Genomic DNA, 17,621 nt, shown 5'->3' with positions numbered 1-17,621 from the left:
CAGAATCAATCAATCTACATTTGTGTCCCTCCATGGTTTGGATCTTGATCAATTCATACATCCATAATAAATTTTTGTTTCCACTGGGGCCAAAATCCTAATTCCTTTTGCTCAGATGATCTCTTGAATATTTGAAACTCCACAACATTCAAAAAACTTAGAAAAACCAAAAACACCTAGAGTTTTGAAACAGATAAATGAGAAACAAAGCAATGAAAATCAAGACATTTCATCAACAACTGAATCATGAAACTCAGAAACCAATGACCAATCAACTAGAAAGTAATAAAGGATTATCAAAGATCATTCATCAAGATGATTATATCAGTTAATGACCATAAGAACATGTGAATGACATACAAGATTCAGTGTTTATATCTTGTTTTTATTGCTAATCATGTACTCTATGCAACTCAAGGATGTCCATGACTAGAGAAGCTAGGATGGGGCATGAGAATGTGAAATTCGAGCATCTTAGACTATCTGGAAAAGGTAGGAGTGAAATCTAAGGACCCCCAATCATCCTCTAAGAGTTCTTCTTTAGGAGCTTCTTTGGTAGGAGATGATTTATTTGAGTGAATTGAAGAGGGGATTGTAGGAACTAAGAAAGCATATGATGCATCCCTTATGTTCTCATCAACTACCTCATTAGTATATGTGTAAGGCACAACATGATAATCAAGAAGAATTTTTGGTTTCCTAGGAACATGAATGACATTGATTTAATTTTTGTCGAACTCTTGATTTTTGGAAGAGAGAGCATTATGATGAGAAATAATATCATCCTCTTGTTCTAACATATCTTTATGTTCAAGACACTCATTAGAAAAAGGACTATCATATGTAATTAATGTTTTATCTTTAGAGGGAAGATCATGAAAATAAGCTATGGTATCACTAGGATAAGTAGCCGTAATATCATCCTCTTGCACCAAATAATCCTTATGAGGGAGATACTTTTTAGGAGAAGAAGGAACACAATTCTCCAAAGATTCATCTTTAGGAGGGAGATCTTTGAAAGAAGTGTCCATATTCCATTTTTGCATCAATGTGCCCTCATGAATGAGATCAATTTTGGGAGAAGGTAAATCATAGCTATGAATGAAAGGGAGAACTAAATTATCATCATATTCATGAAAGGGAACATCATGAATATCTTTAATGTAACTCGAAATTGAATTAGCAAAATAAGATAAGAACTCCATATTCATTGATGATCAAACAAGAATAATGTTCACCGCATACATGCACAGAAAATTTAATAAAGGAGGTAAAATGGAATTTGAACTGTAAATTTGAAATTTGAATTTGTGTTCGATCTTAGAGGGTGTTAAAATTGATAAAGTACGCCAATTTTTTGGATTTAAGCAAAAAAAAACAGTCAACTTTGTCTCCTAAAATTTTAGGAAAAAATCGAGGACCATGGTGAAAGTGCACACGGTCCAACCAACTTTTTTTGAAATTTTCCGGGATGCTAAGTATTATGATATTATTGCAAAATAAAAAAAAATAGTTGATTTGGAGATGTCTAGATCGATCAAATTCGCAGTCAAAGGTCAAAAATAGAAAGATCTTAAAAATTAGGGTTTTATGATTTAACCACTAAATTTTCAGAATAAAGAGACTAATTTGAATTGCAATTTTGAAATAGAAATCAGATCTGAAACAAGCAATTAAAATGTTGCACTTCACAAGCTTAATTTCCTCAGAATGAAAAGTTAGGGTTTTTATGCAATTAACCTCTTAAATTTGCAAAAAGATCAAACTTGGAAATGAAAATTTGAAATTCAAATTGCAATTAATGAAAATCTAATGAATAAGAAATCAGAATTAATGTGTAAGATGTTGGTTCACCAAAATGTAAAGTGGAAAATTGGATCCTAGTGACTCCCCACCTGGGAGAGAGAAATGAAGCCAGTAGGATGATTTTCACTTGGGAGAGATTTACATTCAAAAGAGGGGCTTGAATCCACTAGATCCAAATCCAAGGGGAACAAGGATGCAAATTCCAAGTGGATTGCAAGGGTTGAAGTGTGATTTACCCTCTTTTGTAAATGAGAAAGTTGACTTGTTGACTATGTGGAAAAGAGAGAGAAAATAAGTGAAATGAAGAGCTACCAATTCAGGACCACATTGTAACTTTGGATTTGAGCTAATTAGATTGATACGGATCTACCCTGCAAAATTTGGAGAAAATTCATTGGGACCATGGTGGGAGTGTACATGGTCCTCCACAAAATCCGTGAAACAAAAAGGGTTCTTTTGTCTTTACAAATGAAGCACAAACCTGCAATTACAGTTGCGCACCTACAACCTACACACATAAAAGAGAGGAAAAAGGGTTGTGGATAGGGGTTTGCCTCAATCAAACCCTAGTTGAGGAATCAACCTTGAAAGAAAGTAATTGCAAATTCTTGAATGTAAACAATAGAAATGTATACCTTGTAGATCTGCAACTTATTGATGATGATTGCTTTGCTTCTTGAATGTAATCACAAGTGTTGCATGGAATGGCATGTAACATGACAAAACCCTAACACACATACATGCTTGCAAATGAATGTTGAAATATTGCTCCAATGGATGAATGAAGAAGACTTGAATGCTTGAATGCTTGATGATGTATATCTTCGCCTATGCTTGCTTATCTAATTCCTGCTTGAATTTCGCCTCTCATTCCTCCTTATGCAAATGAGAAAACCAACTCCCTTTTATACATGCCTCTTGAAGATTAATTCATCTCATAAAAGGCTGACATCGGGGAGATTTAGGATCCCAAAGTGCAAATGGGGTTGGGGGGACCTATCTTGGGGCCACCCTAAGAGGGTGGGACAGGGGCACCATGCCCCTATCCTGCTCTATATTAGGGCCTAGAGAGGCTCCTGAGGCTACCTCAGGGCTCAAACAGGAAGAGGTCAAGGGGTGAAAATGCAAAAATAGGTCTTGACTAGGAAGAAGGATGTTGTCGCCAAGGTGAGGACCTCAAATGTGGTTAAAACTGTAGGAGGCACAATTTTATGACACTACACACCCATATTCATAGTAAAGAAATTTATGATAGAAATTGATTCCTCTTACATCTCTTACAACTCTCTTTTGCATCATAATTATATAAAAATGGTAAAATTGGGAAAATGATCAACAACTATCATATTTTCTTTGATTGCTTTCTATAGTTTATCTCTTACTATGGCATGTACTTGTCTCAGGATATGATTGACAAAAGATTAAGGAGGACGTTCCAAGTCATGCATGAAAGGAGATAATCCTTATCTGTTCTACAAGCAATACTCAAGTCAACTTGATCCATTATATCAAGTTGCTTGTATTAACTTGCTATATCAAAATCCATTTAAGAAATACTCAGGTCATCTTGAATCATTATGTCAAGTTGGTTGTATTTTCTTACAACATTTTAAAGCTCAATGATGAAATCAAGTACTGTTACAAGATAACATATGAAGAAAGGCAATATCATTTTTAGGTAGATAGTTTCATTAGCTCATTATTCATCTACATTATAAGCATTCAATATCAGTTGCATTATAAGCATATCATTTAATTAATAGATCAATGGTCATGAATAAAGATTGAGTATACTTGGACAAACAAAAACAATTTGCATTTAATCATCATCCATTTCATTTAGCTGCATTCAAATCATTGCATTAATTTGCATTCAATTAAGTACATTTCATTAATCATGTAGTGTATCATCATTATTATTTGCATTATCATTAAAGTTCATTAACGATCATTTAGTTGCATCTTTTCACTTAGATTCATAATCATGATAAGAATTACATATAAATCAAAAAACAACTCAATCATTCATTTTCATTTCCATATAGATCATTGTATTTGCATCATTTAAGTTAGTAATCATTTTCGTTTGCATCCAAGATCATCAAAATAGAAAATAAAAAACATTTTGATGCCCTCCTAAATGGCACAAGGTTAGTCTATGATCAAATAACACAAAAACACACAAAACATTAGTGTTAGTCAATCTAAAACTAAACATATGAAGGCATTCCAAAAGAGACACAAAGAGACATGCTAATATATCTAATAAGTAAAACAAAGATCATGAGACATCTCCAACTACCTCTTAGCATGGCCTTAGCTTCTTCTCCCTTGTTCCTCTCCTCTCCAAGTTCCAAAATAGCGTAGCTCTCAGCAGCTTTTTGCACTATGGATGCTTATGGAGGATTGAGATTTGTAGTATAGCTCTAAATGATGAAATAAAAAGCTAATACTAATGCTAAAATGATGTATTTTAACCAAAAAGACAAGATGTTAGATTGCTTATAAAAATGCTCTCTAAAATGTCTATAGCTTAGATGCATACAAGTTTTCAGGATCTGGATTATGAAGGAATGGGCTCTATTTATAGGAAAAATGGAGCAATGGATGGCCAGGATTGAAAGGTTTAATCAAGGGTCAAGCTTGAAAGTTGGGGATCCATGTGCACAATTTGCACCAATAAAATGGTGACAAGTGTCAACATAGGGTTGGGTTGAAAGAAGAGGTTGGAGGCATTAAAGACCTGAGAAGACCTCATGGTTATCTAAAGGCTAAGAGTCAAGTCTAAATTAGGATTACCCACTGGATTAGGAGTTAATCCAAGAATAAACCTTTGTGCAAATGATTAAGAGATAATCATGGTCAAAGCATTAAAGGCCTGATGAGACCTTTGGGTTGGATAGAGGTTGAGTCAAAACAAATGTTTTAACCATGTAGGAGGGTTTGGGTTAACCATTAATGGTTTTTGAAGACTTTGGGGATTAAGTGGTTGAAGGTTGGAAGCCTTCAATGGTTTTCAAAGACTTTGAGACATTTAGTGGTTGAAGGTTGAAAGCCTTTAATGGTTATCAAAGACTTTTAGGCTTTGAGAAGTGACTCCATTTTGCTTAGGAATGTGACAATAATTAGGGGATGGATTAGGCTAATTAGGAAGGGGTTAGAAGAATCTAGAAGAGGATTAGATTTTGCAAGTGGATTTGGTGGGTGAGGGAAAATAGGATTTTATTAAAATAAAAATTCATTTATTTCAATAAATGTGTGCAAGTTGCATTTGTAGGAAAATGCAAGTGGGGTGGGGATAATGATTTAAATAAATGTTTTATTTAATTTATTTAAAAGAGGAAAAGGGGATTTTTAATTAAATAAATAGATTTTATTTATTTAATTAATTGGAATTTGATTTTAATGAATGAATTAAAATAAATTGAATAATTTATTTAATTAATAGAAGAATGTTTGGAGATGAATTAATTAAATATTAATTTAATTAACTGATGGCTAGTGGATTTTTAACCAAATAAATAGCGAATATTTATTTAATTAAAATGGACAGATTTATGTGACTACACATTTATCATTGCATCATGTCGATAATTATCATAAAGCAAGAAAAGATCCAATCATCATCCATATAATCAATGCATATAGATCATCATCACATAGAGTAACATGCATAAATATCATCATCCATCTAATCATTACATCCATATAATCAATACATATAGATCATCATCAAATAGAATAACATGCATCAATATCATTATCCATCTAATCATGCATCCATATCATCAAAGCATAAAGCATAATCATCAAATAGAGTAACATAATAAAGATCATCATCATATAGAATCCATGTCTGCATATAGATCATAATAAAACAATAAAAGTCCAAGTATACAATGATATCAAATAAACAATACAAGTGCCTCCAAAGCAAGTCACGGCTGTCCTGTACCACTACCACCTGACTCTGTCTGTCTCTGTGGCTGTGGGTGAGAAGATCCTCCACATGCCTATCTCCCATGATCAGCACTCCTCTAAGGAGGTCCCATGATCTCACGACTGCTAGTATCCATCAAAACAGTGGTATGATAACTACCTGCTCTCTGGTTCACTGTGACTGCCTCCTCATATCGTCGTCACCAGTGGGAAGTCACATTCCCAGCCTGAAATAATGCTCTAATAGTGTCAGCTAAGAGAGTACCTAATCCAACCTACTGAATATGATCAAGAAGGCCCTGAGTATCCCACTGTCTCCTAACAACTCTATCCCAAATGACAAGGAAAGTCCCCAATCTCGTCTATCCTAATAGCTCTATCCCAAATGACTAATCAACTATCGCTCAACAATTTAAGGAGTCCAACCAATGAGATATCTACTCTGTATGATAAATGGTAATGTCCATGCATCATCCATCCATGGCTCACAATAAACATATAGTCTCCAAGTAATGCTATCCAATGAATCAAGCACCCAATGCCAATACTCCATCTTACCCAGCTTATGCTGAGTAAGGATAAATGCATAAAAGTACACATATGGTTGCATCTCTCCATGAACTTTGTGATGGATAGGCCGAGTCACAACAATGTGCTCCCAGCACCAGATCTGCAATAAAGTGCATCCTGTAGACAAACTAGAACTCTCATCATACACCACCTGATGAAGATCATGATATAAATGTGCCAACATACAAACACCCCAAGCATATCAAGTATGATGCTGCATCATACTCAAGAGAATCTCACCCCATCCAACAACAAAACCTTGCGATCGCCTATCAGGACAAATAAATCCTCCAGTCAAACCAACAAGAATCACAGGGAGAGTCTCGTAATACATCACCATATCCTCCCATCGGATCTCTCCTCTAACGATGCTATCATCAACAAACATGGCTCTGCAAGCCTTTGTCCCAACATGATCCTGAAAAATCATACTATACTAACTCGCCAGTCACTAGGATATGCAGAATCCTATACATATACTCAAGCATCACACTAATCTCACCCATGGGCAAGTGAAAAGTGTTATGCTCACTATGCCATCTCTCAGCTAACGCCGTCAACAATCCTTTGTTATGTGTAATCTCAGGCATATACAACAGATGACATAAACCATAGGCATCTATATGTCTAACCTCAACCTGCATTAGCTCTGGCACTAAATGGCATACTATTGGTAATTTCTCCCGACACTAGAGAACATCAAGTTTCTCCTATTTATCAAGAGAATTCAATCAATCATCAACTACCTATATATCAAATCAAAATGAATCAACCTACGCTATCTATCTTTCAAATCAAATTGATGCAAATTAAGCTATCAAATCATTTTTAAAACCTATCAATCATGGTTTTCTATCAATCACTGAGTTCAATCAAAACTCTGCTAAGCTCTTGCATTAGAAACTAAATCAATTTCTTAGAGATAATCAATCAAGCAATCAAAGAAATCAATCAAATCAATCAATCAATCAAATTAAACCAATCAAATCAAGCAATCAAACAATCAAATCAATCCAATCAATCAATCAAGCAATCAATCAATCAAGACCCTATTCATCATACATACGCATCAAACACGCTAAATCTAATCATCAAAGTGATTTTTAGGTTTTGCACTTATCACAAACATCAATTTTGAGCATATGCACTATCCTATTGAGCAAAAGTGCTATCCTATGCAAAACCGCTATCATCCTTAGCATATGCGCTAACCCTGAGAACTTATGCACAAAACAAAGCAAAAACACTAACTTTAGCTACAAAAGCACAAACAAACAATTCAAAAGCGCTATCCTATGTAAAAGCGCCATCATCCTTGGCATATGCGCTACCAAAAAGAGCATAAATGCTAATCTATGCATATGCGCTAAACCTAATTGCATGTGCACTAAATCAAAATGCAAAAGTGCTAACCTAATACCGAAAAACGGAAAATTTAAAAATATTCAAAAACGGGCCCAAAAACATGAAAATTTGCATGACAAGTTGAAAACAAAGCTCGAGATAAGATACATACCGGATACCCATACTCAGGAGGTCATTGATATCATCGAACACGCTCAAAACGATGGTTCGCCACAAGAATCACCATTTTGCCACCTCACCAAGAAAATTTTCTTCACAAGGCTGACAAGGATAAGAATGAAATTAAAATTAGCCTTGGTTAATTTTATATTTCCTATTTGAAGAGTAATTAATGCTATTCAATGGGGCAATTTATTTTGTTTTTTACAGATGAATTTAATTGACAGAACTCTTTTTATCAATTATCATGAGATCAATCTTTCAAACCAAAGTTTTCAACAATTTCATGATTAATCTCCTGAGGGGGCACACAATTAGGATTTTCATCTTCATCAGGCGCATTATCGAGACTTGATTTAATATTTGAAACAATTTTGTCTTGACATCATTTCAAAGAGGGGCAAAATGTATACATATAAAAATGGCTATGAGTGATTAAATAAATATTTTATATTTATTTAATGATTATTCTTCTATTAAATAGTTAATTTGAAAAGATTAATTTATTTAATTCATTTTCATGTCTTTCTAACAATTAATATTTTATTAATTAATTCATCTATTATATTCTTCTAAAATAATTAAATATATAATATTTAATTATCCTTTTAACCAAGTTAATTAAATATCTAATATTTAATTATCTCTTCCAATCAATTAAATATCCAATATTTAATGGTTATTCTCCTATCCTATAGTCTCAAATATCAAATGATTTCTTAAATTATTTAATCTTTCTTATCCAACTCATTCTTCCATCTCCACTTCATCTTCCCTTTGCCAGCTCATCCATCATGTGGCTAAGGAAATTAATATTTCTTAAATATTAATTAATCATTTATCTTCAACCTCCAAATTTAATGAATATTGTGTACATACACATATTTCATAACCATCTTCTATATTCTCTCCAATCCCCCCTAGATCTTAGTAAGGACTTGAGTCCACTTGTCCTATCATGCCTAAATCTTCTTCAACCATCCCTAGATTCCCTCAATCAGCAACCTAGTCAAGGTGAGATGAGTGACACTTGTCTTCTCCTTCCCCCTTTCTCTCAACCTTCACCTTTGCTCACAACCATTCAAATCTGTAGATCTGATCATGACCATTGATCTAAGCCACATCATCTCATCCTCTCAAGGTCTATTAAATCAAGAGCTTCAGTTGAGAGAGAGTTAGACTTCAAGTGCATTTTCAAGCAAATCATTTGTAAAATTTATGCATCCGTGAGTTTGAATCTTGAAGAAAATAGCAATAATCATTTAGCATAATCATTTTAGCATTTTCATGTAGTATTGCATGTCATAGCATTTGTGAACTATCCGTTATCAATCCATTCTTCATATGCCATCTTGGAAGCTATCGATGCATTCTCTGAGAGCACACCATCTATAACCAGGAACAATGGAGTTAGGACACAATGAGACATAAACCATGAAGGTAATATTAATGTTTTTATTTCATATATATTTCATGTAGTTTCATTGGTTGATTTTGGATTTCCTGTAGCATTTCCATTGGTATTTTGTGAAACTAACTTGTTGCAGGTAGTATTCTGAGGATGAAATTCAAGTCGACACACAAACCTAGGTCCCCATTGCCCTTACTTTGGCATCCGCTGGAACACCAGTTGAACCCCAAGATGCATTCCTATAAGTTTCCATTCCTTTCCTAACCCCCGCTTTAATCCCCACGATATTTTCCACGCAGATGTCTGAAGTAGCCTCTGTGTCGTGTAGGCTTGGTTTTGGAGAGTCCATTCCCCCCTCAATTATGGGGTCAACATCCATGATTCCTTTTTCATCTAGAGTGTCTCCTTTCGTCCCATTATTTTCCTAATCAACCCTTGCCCAGCCTATTTAGATCACTTTCAGCGGGCCTATTTCCCAGTTTCCGTTTGCAGTTCCCCCTGGCGCTATGTTTGCAAGCCAGGCTATTGATAACCCAGATGATTTCCAGCAACAAGTCGCTTAGTCCAAGACTGCCCGCATTGGTAGAACAAGCTAATGAAAAGAAAAGGAGGCCACCCGTCCAGCTCATCGACACCTTTAGACACATTTCAGTGAAGAGAAAGATTGTTTGTTCTTCACAAACCTTTTTCCCAAGGTTGACAAGACAGAATCCCAAATGAGACCCAATGATTATACCTTGCATGCTATCAGTGCCAACCTTCAAAATGCTATGACATTTGACAAGGTGGAAATGATGGAAGAAACTTCAAAGGCCATGTCTTTAGATTCATCAAAAAGACCCGTCACCTGGAGAAAATACAAGTGGAGAATGTGCATCTCTAAGAGTCCCTGACCTAGCAAAGGAAAGAAGACAAGGCCCAAAGCTCAGAAATCAATCACTTGCAAGGTTTGCTAAGGCAGGCCAATTTAGAGAAGGAAAAGATGTAGTCAACCCTTAATAACGTGAGTGCCTAGTTGAAAGGGGAGGAGGCGACAAGGAGCATAGCCTTAAAAGAATTGCAGGAGAAAGACCTAGAGATCCAACAACTAAGAGCAATTTCTAGAGATGCCACCCAAGTGCAGGTTCAACTGCATGAAGAAGTATATCTAAAGGAAGAGTACACCTGGTAGCTGAGTGATGCACAAATTATACTCTCATAGGAGAAAGTGAGATTTGAAGTAGAGCCGTGGAATAGGAAGGATAGTCTAGAATTGTCCGAAAGGAAATTCCTAGACATAGAGATTTTGTTGCAATAAGAACGGGATCATATAGCGCAACTCCAACAAGCAGTACAAGACAGAAGTGCCAGGATCCTTGCTTTAGAAAGCCAGATGATCATTGAGAAAAATAGGTGCAAGGATTCACAACATGAAGTAGCTTCCAAGAGAGAGGATGTTTTGCAGTTGCTAAGTATTCCTCCCCCCGTGTAGGTTTCTCAAGATCTTTTGTCAATTCTAATCGAATTGTATGTCTCCCATTGGGAGAGAATTAAGTAGTATAGCCCCTCACTGCAGCCCATCCTGATATTCATTCGGGAAGTGCAATCCCTCTATGTAGAGGTGGGAGCCCTTATCAACAACTCTATGGTCATCCTTGGTCCTAAGATCCCCATGGCTTAGGACCTAATCCAAATGTTATACGCAGCCCAAGATGAAGAGTTGAGAGAGAAAGGGATAGCAGACCACCGACAACTGATCAAGAAGACGAATATTTTCATCAATCATCATAGAGTGATTATGCATGTATCAACGACACTTGAACCTTTGCAAATCTCCATTTCAGATATCAAACAACATGTAGAGAGGTTTGTCTCATTAGGCCTACCTTTTTTGTTCCCTGTGGATGGTTATGTACTGGGGGTTGAACAAGTATTAAGTCAGGTCAAGCATTTGCAACAAGATAGATCTTTCATCCAGTGCCTGAGTGATCCCATCTCCGCAGAGGAGGTTGAATGTCTCCTGCACCCCCTAGCTCAGCTCTATGTGCTCTTGAAGTTGATCCATGATGAACCAGTTAGCTTGCCCTTTGATGAAATTATCAGCTTGGATCAGCATTATCAAAATCAGGAATTGCAAGTGTTTCCCTCTAAGGAAGATTGGACCTCCTTGCAGCAAGTCTTTGACTTGTTCCACCCCGTCCTGGCATGAAGTCTTGTCTCCGAACCAACAATTTTGGGTTCTTGTATTCCAAAAGTAGAAATCCCCCTTTTAGTCACCAAGAAATGTTCACATTATTTTCAGTTAAAGTCCGTGGGAGAAATTTTGATCGAGATGCCTTTTTCCTTCTTTAGCTTTCCAATTGCGCTCAACGTACGGGTCAAATGTCATCTCAGTGTTACCCTGACAACCTGTGTTTTATGTTTGAGGTCTAAAGGAGCGTGGAGGTGACAAATGGATCGGTTTTGGTGACTCAACATTTATTTTGGGCCCCATCCTGTAGTTTGAGAAAGACGAAGACACATGGAATCTCTGTGTTGTTGGTAGTATTTCATTTGGGATGATTTTCCATGGAGGTTCCTCTGAGCTTCCACGTGTCCTTCAGGGTGTGTTGTTTGCCAAGTTGCCCTTAGCACAATTTTTTTTGTTCATGCGGGTATGAAGATCGTTGCGGTTGAGTGGGAGTAACAACCTCAGAGGCCATTTTGCTGGGTGTGTTCCTGCGGAATGTCATGACATGGTTTTTTTGTTTCATGGGTGGTTGTGCTTGGCTGACGGATGTTTGAGCTGTTAGCAGAGCCGTGGGCTCTATTTATGTTTTGTTTTTCCCTTTCCTGGGGGTTCAGAACTTTCAAAAGAAATAATGAAGTTTTCTTATATAGAATTTATGCCTTTTACCTGTTACTATTTTCTGAAAAAGGTTAATCAAATTGTGCATGCGGCCTTTGTGATGCCTCTTTAAAGTATGCTTTGATGGTTTTCTGTGCTTTTCTCTTGTGGTTCTGATAACTTTAGAAGTATATATCTAAGACACTGTCGATTAAACTATGTTTTGCACTTGTTATCGGGTAGATGTGTGATTGATATTTCTTTATGTTGCGAATAAATTTTGATTGTATCTTAATTGTGGTTCTGTTCAGATATATAGATTGTTGAATGGGCTTTAAAACCACATGGTTTTGGGTTTTATATGCTGTTAATGTTTTTTATAAAATGCTCTGGTGTATCACCTCAGTATTTTAGATCTTGTTGTTTTAAGTTTTCTTCTTCCACTTTTCTAAAAACCATAAGGAAGATTTGGCTTCTTAAATCCAGAGGTTATTTAGTGAGTCTCATGCAATTGGTTCCCCATCACTGAATTTCCCATAAGGTTGTCTACTTTCAAAGTAAAATTTAGAGTCAACGGGAAGAAAGCTTAAGTACTTAAGAACTGATCAATGTGGTGAATTTACTTCTGAGGAATTCACTAGATACTATGAAGACAATGGAATTAAGAGGCAGCTGTCTGCACCTAGGACACCACAACAAAATGGTATTGTAGAGAGGAACAAATGGTAAGTTGTTGAAGCTGCAAGGACTATGCTAATTCCAAGAGGTGTAGCTAAGACATTATGGAGAGAAGCTGTTAGCATAACTGTCTACACAATGAACTAGATACTAGTTAAAAGAGGTAAGGATAAAACTCCTTATAAATACTAGTATGGTAGATCACCTAATGTCAGTTACTTTAATATTTTTGGTAGTAGATGTTTTATCAAGAGAGGTAACTATGTTGGTAAGTTTGATGTGAAGAGTGATGAAGGCATATTTCTTGGTTACTCTGCTAAGAGAAAAGCCTACAAATGTTACAACAACCAGACAAAGAAGATCATTGAAAGTGCTAATGTCCGAGTGGATGAGTTTCCTGAAGATTCAGGAGAAATCAGTAAGGAGAAGGAGGAAGACGAACCTTATATTATGATTTTGGAACCAGAACCGGTGAATCCAAAAGTTGGTGAAATGAATACTACAACACTAGTTCAACCAGAACAGGTAGATCCTACAAAAGATGAAGAAAGTGAAGAAGAAGAAGAACTTGAAGACCATGATCATGTTATTCCAAGGTATTTTAGACTCAATCATATTCCTAATCAGATTATTGGATATAAAGATGTTGGTGTGTTAACCAAAAGAAGAATAAGAGAGAATTCTTGTATGATGTCCACTATTGAGCCTAGAACAACAAAGTAAGCTTTTGGAGATGATCATTGGATAAAGGCTATGGAAGAAGAGCTTGACTAGATTGAGAAGAACAATACTTGGTCACTAGTACCCAAACCAAAGAACAAGAATGTTTTAGGAAAAAAATGGGTATTCAGGAATAAACTAAATGAAGATGGAATAGTACTCAAAAATAAAGATAGAATGGTATGCAAAGGTTATGCACAAGAAGAAGGTGAAGACTATGGTGAGACATTTGCACTAGTTGCAAGATTGGAAGGTGTTAGGAATCTAGTTGTATTTGTGGGATATAGAGGATTCAAAGTATATAAGATGGATGCAAAGTCAACATTTCTAAATGGAATATTGGAAGAGGAGGTCTACATTGAACAACCAGATGGTTATGCTTTGATTGAAGAAAAGGATATGGTGTGCAAACTACACAAGGGACTATATGGTTTGAAGAAAGCACCTAGGGCATGCTATGAAAGGTTACATTCTCACTTGGTGAAGATAGGATTTCAGAGAACCAGTGAAGACAACAATATATATCTCAAGACTGAAGGAGATAAGATACTGGTTAGTGAGGTATTTGTGGATGATATCATTTTTGGAGGCAATGATGACATGCATGATGAGTTTGCTAATGAGATGATAAGTGAATTTGAGATGTCTCTAGTAAGAGAGATAAAATTATTTATAGGTTTTCAAATTCAACAGATGAAGAATGGTATTTTTATTACATAGTCCAAATATGTGAAAGAGGTATTGAAGACATTTGGAATGGGAGACTGTAAACTAGTTGGAACACCAATGGTTACAGGCTGTAAACTATCTAAGGAGGATGATTCAACATCAGTGGATGAAAAGGAGTATATGCCAATGATAGGTAAACTACATTATGTTGTCTACACTAGACCAGATATTGCTCATGGAGTTGGATTAGTTGCCAGATTTCAGAAAAGTCCGAAGGAGACGCACATGGTAGCAACTAAAAGAATATTTAGATATCTGAAAAGAACAATTGATTATGGATTATGGTATCCATATGCAGGTAACTTTGATTTAAAAGTATTTATATATGTAGACTAGACAGGAAATGTTGATGATACGAAGAGAACAACCAGAGGTGCATTCTTTCTTGGAGGAAGGCTTGTATCTTGGAGCAGCAAGAAACAAAGTTGTATATTATAGTCAACTGCAAAAGTTGAATATGTTGCAATGTATATGAATTGTACCTAGGTAATCTAGATGAAACACATTTTGGAAGGATTCAAGTTGAAGATTACAAAACCGGTAAGGATTTTCTATGATAACACTAGTGCAATAAACATTTTAAAGAACTCGGTGTTGCATGCTAGACCCAAACATATTGAGCTGAAATAACACTTTTTGAGAGAGAAAGTGCATAGTAAAGATGTGTCATTGGAGCATGTATCTACTAAGGAATAGCTAGCAGATATCTTCACTAAACATTTACCTAAGGCTACTTTTGATTATCTTAGAGGTAAGTTAGGGGTTATACCCCTACATGAGGTTAATTAAGGAGATATGGAAGACATCAGTCCTGAAACTTATTGAAAATCTTGAAGCAAGATTGGTGTAGAGTGAAGCAAGATTGGTGTAGAGTGGAGCTATTCCATAGGGGGAGCAACAAGTTGCAGATCATTGTTGCAGATTAGTGAAGCATGGAATAGTTTACTAGTTGTTATTGGTATTCACTTTGGCGTTGCTATCAAAGGGGGAGAAGAACTTTATGATTGATGAAGAGAAGAACTGAATATGATTGATAGCCAGTTACTGGCCGAAGACATAGAGATACAGTTGAAGGAGAGTACATGAAAAATGTAAACTAGGATTCCTATACCTGTGTATGTATATTACTCTCAATAATCACAATCAAAGGGTATTGATATTTGTATTGCCATCATTGCCAAAGGGGGAGATTGTTGACATTGCATGAAGATTGCATTGATGAACTATAGTGTTGTCCTTGATGTCAATAACAACCGGTAATGGAGTTGTATTGCAATCAGTAGTGATGAAGTAATGCAACCAGTAGTAGAGTAGTGAAGGAAACCGGTATGGTATTTCAAGAAGAGTGATCAACTGGTAACCCTAACCTGTTGATATGCCAAACCCTAACTGATGGAGCTTGGTAAATTGGTTATGATGATCTATGATCAAATGGTGATCGGAGATGGAGATGCCACATATGCATGATGCACATGATGATTTTCAAAGTGGTTTTGGCACATAGAGATAACTGTTTTATCTTGGGAATGAGTAAATGCATAGCATGAAGTGAATAATGTGTGATGAGTTATAGGATCCAATGTGCGGTGATCCAGGAGCGGTCAAAGTTTTCTTGAACAATGTGCAGCTGATTGCTATGTAATCCAACGGTCATGTTTGAACTAATATGTTTGTAATCTCTATCAGATCTTAGGTTTTGTACTGTGTTACCGACCTAATATATTTGTTTTTAAGGTCAATGAGTTGTTTGTATTTGTGTTGGCAATTTTTTTAAGTGTGGTAGTGAGACTGTTGCCAAACCAGAAGGAGTATCAGCAAAATGTTTTGAAGGTAGATAGGAGCATAAATGGATATGACTAAGAAAGATAGTGCTATTACCAGATCAAGAAAAACCTTGTTGTTCTCTAACAATTACAATAGTTAAATCCCTTAATAGAGTAAGCTTTAATAGGTTTGGTGCTCTCTAAATCCTCTAACCAGGTGATCCATTAGTTTGGATTTGAAATCCTCTATTGAGGTTACTCCTAACAGGGTATTACCTTTAACGAGGTATTGTAGTCAATCCCTTAACCAGGTGGTCCTTAACCGGATCTATTCCTAACAAGACTTTTTTGTAAAGCTTCTAATAGGATTGGCTCCTAATATGGTGAACTTTAGAAGAGTTCAGAATACTTGTGGGTATTCATCCCCACCGTGGTTTTTTCCATTTGGGTTTCCACGTCAAAAATCATTGCGTCAAGTGGTGAATAATTTTGTGTGTTCTTTTGATATGGTTAATATGTTTAACTGGTAAAACCACTAAGACATGTTTAGATGACCAGAAGTGATCTGAAATGAGCTATTACTGATGTTAATAAAGTTTTTTGATGTTTTTATTAAATGTATGTGAGTTTCAGATCTGTTACACTGTTATATTGATATCTTAGTCAACTGGTAAGATTGATAGTGCAGTGACATTTTTTGTTACAGAGTCTAAACCAGTTTGTTCAGTGATTGGTTTATGAGTTGGGATTAAGTTTGGTGAAATTTTAGTTTGTTTTCTATCTACTGATTCACCCCCCACCTCTCAGTAGTTGACCAGATCCTTATTGATTCATCATATCATCAACCTTAGTCTCTTTTCCTTTTACACAATCATCACAAAATGTGCTTGCCGGTTTGATGATCTCCAGTATGTGTCTCATATAGCCTTTTTTACTTAGACAAAATTGTCAAAGTTTATATGTCCTAATATTTTGTACCATAGCCAACTCTCATCTACTTGTCCCATCATGCATTTGGACGCATAGCATTCTTTCAAATTGTACACATTTCCATCTGTTCTTTTTCCTTCTACAACAATTTGACTGGTCCTCTCTTTTCTTATCTGGCAACCAATAGAGACAAAAGTGAACTTATATCCTTTATCACACATCTGACTCACACTTAGAAAATTGTGCTTTAGACCTTCTACATAGTATACATGATGTGCCTTCAATTTTCCATCTATGTTTAGAGTACCTTTTCCTTTTATCTTGATGGAGGATTTATCTCCAAATCTTATTGAGCCTCCATTCCAATCTTCAAGCTTTATAAATTTATTTTTGTCACCAGTCATGTGATTGGAACATCCACTATCTACTACCCACAAGTTTCTTCTCTTTGCATGTTGAGACATTTGTACAATCAAACTTGATTCTCCTTTATTCTTGTCCTTCTCAACCGAAACTGGTTTGGTCTCATTCTTCTTGTCTGTTGCAATTTCGTGTTTCAGTTTAACTACCGATTTCTGATTTGGTACTAACTACTTTTGCTTTATTTTTCTGAACCAGCAATGCTTTGCAATGTGTCCAAACTCTTGGCAATTATAGCATTTCACATTGACATTAAATGATGAGCCTGAAAAATTATTGTAGTAAACCGGTTGACTTCTCCTACATTCAACACTCTTATGACCAG

This window comes from Cryptomeria japonica, chromosome 3 (genome assembly GCF_030272615.1).
Source record: "Cryptomeria japonica chromosome 3, Sugi_1.0, whole genome shotgun sequence".
Classification (NCBI taxonomy): domain Eukaryota; kingdom Viridiplantae; phylum Streptophyta; class Pinopsida; order Cupressales; family Cupressaceae; genus Cryptomeria; species Cryptomeria japonica.
The sequence above is the reverse complement of the archived record's forward strand: the minus strand, read 5'-3'. Positions refer to the sequence as shown.